Genomic DNA, 6613 nt, shown 5'->3' with positions numbered 1-6613 from the left:
TCCACCATCGGAATTTTACAACTGATCATCGATGCAAATATATATTAATTCATACTTTCAATATTCACCGTTGGAATTATTTTCCTATCTCTCCTTATTCGTAGTTAATTAGAAAACAAGCGATCTAATTAACCTTAACCACTAAACAACCCAAGACAAGCGCTAAAGGTTTAATCTAGTAGCAACCTTAAGAATTAGAGAGATCGATAAAGCTAAACAACACAAGTACAAGCGGTTGTATTTAATTTTGTCGAGCGTTCTTCCTAAGATCTAATAATTTTTTATGCAGCAAATCATCAAATCTTAGTTGCTTCACAAATTAGCGGGATCAAACAATTATAAATTTGATGTCTAATCTAGTAATAGATTACAACGAATAATAAACTAGTAGGCCTCCTAGTAATTAAACGAGACAATCATGAAAATAGGTATAGAAAAACATTCGATACTCAAAGCATAAACTGAACACTAAAAACAAGTCAGATCTTACAGTTTTATTGATTCCGAGATTTCCGTTTCTTTCAACAAATTATGAAAGTTTAGCCACACTAAACCATCATGAAAACTGGAATGAGGAGTTAGAGAAGAGGGGAAAGAGATGCCCTAGTATGATGATTTATCCCCCTCTTTTTCACCTTCATGTCCCTTATTAGAATCCTACCAAGTCTCCTAAAATATTCTAAACATTATCCTCAAATAACCATATCCAAATCTGGCTTAATTAAGGGAAATATTAAAAATAAAATAGTCCTAATATAACTAGGAAAATGGTTTTTACCAACTGTAACTTTCGTGCACCATATCTCCAAAACATCTGCAATTAAATCGTATATTTGAATTGCACGATAAGGTCAAATGTTCTGAAACGTCAGTAGTGCAGGTCCGTCAACTTCAAGCCCGATTAGTACCTTTATTCAGCTAGTATCTTTCAAAACTCAAAACTTGAAATTTTTAGATCTTTGTCTTACTGTTCCATAGCATCTTGAATCATCTCAATCGGAGCTCGGATAAGAGAGTTATGTCCAGATTACGAAGTAGTATCGAAACTGTCCAGAACTGCCCAATTAACTTCGTTTTGCATTAAACGACTCTGTTTGCTTCCTAAATAAAAATATAAGAATAATAAGTACATTTAGGCACCAAATAAGTATAAAAGACTAAACATTAAGGGAGAAAAATATGACACTTTGCATTCTCATCAGAGTACATTTTTCGAGGGGTTGTGCCACCCTCGCTTCTTCTCTCGTGTTGCCCCTTCTTCGCCTTGGGTTCCTTCCCATGGATGTTTGAGCTGGTGCCTTGCTTAAATTCCCTCGCTGGCTGCTCTTCTCCTGTGCATCTCGGGGTGGTCAAAGTTTGGATGGTGTCTTCTGCTTGGTCCATCAAATCCTGCAAGGTCACCATGGTCTTTCAAGCTATTTCTGCCCTAAAGGGGCTTTAAGGCCAGATGTTGCCCAAGACCGCTGCCAGCATGATATTCTCGTCTTGATCATCCCCGGTCATTCGCTCTTTATTGAACTAGTACAAGTACGCCTTTAGATTTTCTTCTTCCTACTGTTTTACATTGAGGAGGTAAGCGGCCGATTGCCTTCTCTTTTGATTGGTCATGAATTGCATTAAGAACTGCCAGCCTAACTCCTCAAAGCCGTGGATGGTGCCTGGCCGCATGGCTTCAAACCATGTCTGGGCGAAGCCTTTCAGCATTAGGGGGAACACTGGGCATGTGATTTCCTCGGAGAAGCCGTGCAGCATCATGTGGGTCAATGTTTCCAGATGTTCGACGGGGTCTTTGGACCTGTCGTACATCTCTATTTGAATAGCTCTGAACTTGGGTGTAAATGGGACGACGATCACTTCGGCGCTGTAAGGGAGGTCCGTGCTGCTGAGTAGTTAGTGCACAGAGGATGATACCCTTATTCTCTTCGTCATTTCCTCATATTTGTTCATAAGGCTGCATAACTCATTGCTCATCCTCTTGCATTCTTTGTCTTTAGGTGGTACCCCGCCAACATTTTACAACTCTCCTTCCATCCATTCGATCTGACTTGGTTAGGTGGCTTCTCCAAGCCCAAAATTCCTCTATTTTTGCGCCTCATTCTATTGTCATAGGGCCTCTATATCCTTGGCCATTTTCTTTATGAGTTCTTCCATTTCTGCAACTCTCCATTCTATGCTTGTCGATGTAGATTCCTGTTCAAGGGTCGCTCGGGAGGCATTGTAGCTGCTGGCATACAAAAGGTATGATGATGCTGTCAGATCAATATATCTATTGATCCCACAGACGACACCAACTGTTAAAACATACTTTGTAACCACCAATTCCAAACCGCACCGAGTTTCTATAAAAGAGAAGAATGTGGTGGTCAGATGTGTTCGTGACACATTCAATGCTAAAGTCAGAATATACTCAGTGCTGAAGAAAAGAGAGAAAGAATAGAGAGCGAGTTTAGAGTGACTCACCTTCCCTTTTTGACTGCTCCCTCTTATTTATAATTTTATACTCCTGTCCCTTAAGAGATCTCTAGCTCCTTTGTTATTGTAATGATCACCCCAGTTCTGGACAATGTGGCATCGCATTTAATGCGATCGTTCTTGTTATCAACATGAACTCGATCTTAGGGTTGGTCATTCGACATTGCATTTAATGCAGTTGATCTTGTCGGTAGCAAGATCCCGACGATCTTTTCCTTAATAATATGTCAAGTCTGATGGTATATTACTTGCTTCTCCCTTCTAAGGCCAGCCTGGATTTTCACCTGTTCCCTGGCTTGCCAAGTCATGGCCTGAAATGGACCAGCTTTGGTTAAAAAAACTCCCTTTCCACAACTACCACCAAATAAAAGCACCCTGCTCTAATCAATTACAAAATTAGTACTACACGTGGGAATCATGCAGTTAATCGCTACTCCAAATCAAAGTGATGCCCTCGAAATAATATAACCAAGACGTCCCGGACCTACATGCATTACTGGAATCTTAGAACGTGTTTACATATATATATATATATATATATATATATATAAACTTTTGGTTAATTGCAAAATTAGAATTTGAAATTTCATATACATTTAATTCGAGGCATCAATTCTTAATTTTTGCAAAAATGATATTTCAACATAAAAAAAACTCATAATTCAGCACTTGGCACGTGGCATCCGTATATCATATGTTAATTGCATGATTACCGCGTGACATCCGTACGTCACATGTTAGGCTTCATTTGTTTTTTTTTTTATAAGATAAATTGATATTAAAGTTAAGAATTAGATAAAATATTATTAAAATATATTTTTTTAATATTATTTTTATTTTAAGATTTAAAAAAGTTGAATTATTTATTTTATTTTATATAAAAAATTTTAAAAAAATTATAATAATTAAATAAAATGAGTTGAGTTGAAATAAGTTATAAAAAAATAAGGCCTTAGTCTGCGTTTGGATGTTGAACTGAGTTGAGTTGAAATGATAAAATATTATTATAATATTATTTTTTAATATTAATATTATTTTGAGATTTGAAAAAATTGAATTATTTATTATATTTTGTATTAGAATTTGAAAAAGTTGTAATCGAGTTGAGATGAATTGAGAAAGCAAACGAAGCGGAATTTCATTGACTCGCATGAGTGTCAGCCAATTAAGTAATGACTCGTGGCGAGCGTTGAATTTTCTAACTGAAAACTACTATTTGATAATTTCTTATAATTCATATATCAATTTTGTAAAAATGGAAAGCCAGAGAACTCAATGCCTAGCACGCTAAATGAGAAGTACTATTCATCATGTTTATATTATCATCGTCCCATTATCATCTATTATGATATTAAATTATTAAAATATTATTTATCCCACATTACTTATCAAATTTATATTTCTAATTGAATTATATTGTTTATACTTTTTTCTACTCCACGTAAATTGTCCTTGCGGATGCACTTTTCGAAAGGAAAATATTATTCACATCCTAATGAGTGTGGGTTCTGACTATTTTTTTTTTTTTTACTTAATGATTAAAAATGTATTTTTTAATAATTTTATGATTTTTTTAATATTTAAAGAGATTAAAAAATATATATTAAAATAATAATAATAATAATAATAATAATTTTTAACCATGTCGGGAGAATTCCTCCGTAAAAAAAATCGCTGTAATGCCGTCCCTTTTCGGAAAGAAGGGGTAAATGAAAATATCAAAATATATAGAATCATGCTAGTTATCCGCCGCTAGTTATAATTTTTTTATTTTTTAAGTATTTTTTAAACATTTTTAATTATTAAGAACAAATAAAACATACATAATTTTATTAATAATCATTTTTTAATTATTAAATAAAAAAGATAAGGAAAAAAATACAAATAAATAAACCATAAAATTGAACAATAAATTTGAAGGACATCATTAACATTTTCCAAATATACACTTTTGACGAAAATATTTGGAAATTTCAAGATTCTGACAAGCATGTGGTTCAGATTTTCTTTTCATGCAAATTAATACTAATATCCAGTTCTATCTGTTGCATATATTCTAGGATTTTAGGTAGGGGTGGGCCCCGCCCCCATGTGGCGGAGCTGATCACCCTGTCCGGTTGATGCAGGGGGCGAGGCCACCCGCCCGCATCTAGACCTCTCTCCGAGGGCGGGGGCGGGGGCGGGGGTGGGTGACCCCCGCCCTGGATATATATATATTTTTTATATTTATATATAAAAAAAAAACTAGGTAACGACACGTCGTTTCATGCCTAGGTTTATATAAAAAACATACCCTCGACCCCCCCTCCCGATTCCCTCCCTCGCTCAGACTCTCAGTCTCCCCCTCTCTCTTCATCTTCGTTACCGAAGATCCGAAGGTAAGAAACTTTAAATTCAATTTTTTTTTTTTTTTGTGATTTATATTATTAATGGAGATTAGAGGAAGGATGAGGTTTATCGGAGATGGAGTATGAGATTTTGTGAATTGTGTGCTGTGGAGCTTAGATTGTGCATGTGGTTTGAACTTTGAACGAGTCCTGTGCATGTGAATTTTTTTTGTTTTCTGTGATTAATTTTTTTTGTTTGATTTATACTTTAAAGAGTGCCATATTATTTGTATTTAATTAATTCGGATTGGAACCCTAAATTAATTTAGGAGTTTCAAAGATTGAAAACCCTAAATTAATTTAGGGGTTTAATCTTTAAAATTGCTATGTTAGGGGTTTAAAAAATTAATTTAGGAGTTTAAAAACAGAATTTCATGTTCCCTACCAAATTGAAAAAAAGAAAAGAAAAGAATGCACTAGGGTATTAAGTATTTCACTAGAATCATCTCATTTTAACACAAACTTGAAAGGCATAGGCCATCTTAGACTTTAGTTGGTAAGTGTGTACTTCAACAAATATGAATGGTTATTATATAGTCATATAGTCTTGGAGTATATGATATGAATGGTTGGTAAGTATTTCACTCCAAATATTGTTTTGGCTTTGAGTATATGATATGATATGAATGGTTATTATATAGTCATATAGTCTTGGACTGTATACAATTTATATTCTAAATTTATTACAATATGTCCTATAATCCGAGAGAAGGTTGTGAAATTATGAATACAGAGGCCAGAACATAAAAAAGGAAAAGAAACTAAAATTCCAAATAAGAAATTTAAACTATATATATATATGTTAGAAAATAATTTTACATAAAATACATGCTATACAACAAAGGAAAAATAGAAAATTCTTTTACTAAATAATTTTGTCTCTAACTTTTCATTTGGTAGTTAATGAATGACTTGCAGGAAGAAAATGATTTTAAGGTAGTGAGGAGTTCAAAAATAATACTTTTGAAGATGTATTAGAGACATTTAAAACACAAGCAAAAGTGTTTTAACATAGCAACATTTACTCTACTTTTGAAGATGTATTAGGGACACTTAAAATATAAGCAAAAGTGTTTTCATTAGATACTGCTACAGTGGAGACTTTGATTTGCACGCAAATTTGGATCAAGGGAACTCTAATTCATGTTTCAGATGTTTTTGAATATGAGGAGGGTGATGATCAGCCTGGATCTGGTATTTATTTTAATTTCATTTTCTAATTTCTTATTTTAATTTATTTATTTTTATTTAATTGGTATTCATTAATTTGATTTCAAATTTAATATTTATAGTGATACATGAGACGGCGTCTACGGCTACCTCCGATGCAGTATGACTTTGTATTGGATCCATCATTGCCATGGTTTGCACAATTTCTCCCTTAATTATTTTTTGCATTTAAAATTTTGTTTCATCTTTATAATTTTTTAATTCTAATTTGTTTTATTTTTAACTTATTAATATTTCAGGTTTGATAACTTATTAACTTTTATGATCTTAATTTCTAGTCTCACAGCAATAGACACAACTCACCATTCAGTGAACTTATCGCTACGGCTCCACCTCAAAATCAAATTGATCAAATTGAAAAAATATGATTTTGTTAATTTACAATTAATTGTAATCCTGCTACAATAGTTAATTGTACAATTTGTAATATTTATTTTTTTTAGAGGAGTTTATAATAGTGTAATAGTTTATTAGTTCTCTTAATTTGTATAACTGTAAACTACTTATTTTAACTTAGTGCCTTA

Source organism: Juglans regia, chromosome 6 (assembly GCF_001411555.2).
Source record: "Juglans regia cultivar Chandler chromosome 6, Walnut 2.0, whole genome shotgun sequence".
NCBI lineage: Eukaryota > Viridiplantae > Streptophyta > Magnoliopsida > Fagales > Juglandaceae > Juglans > Juglans regia.
This window is presented reverse-complemented; position numbering follows the sequence as displayed.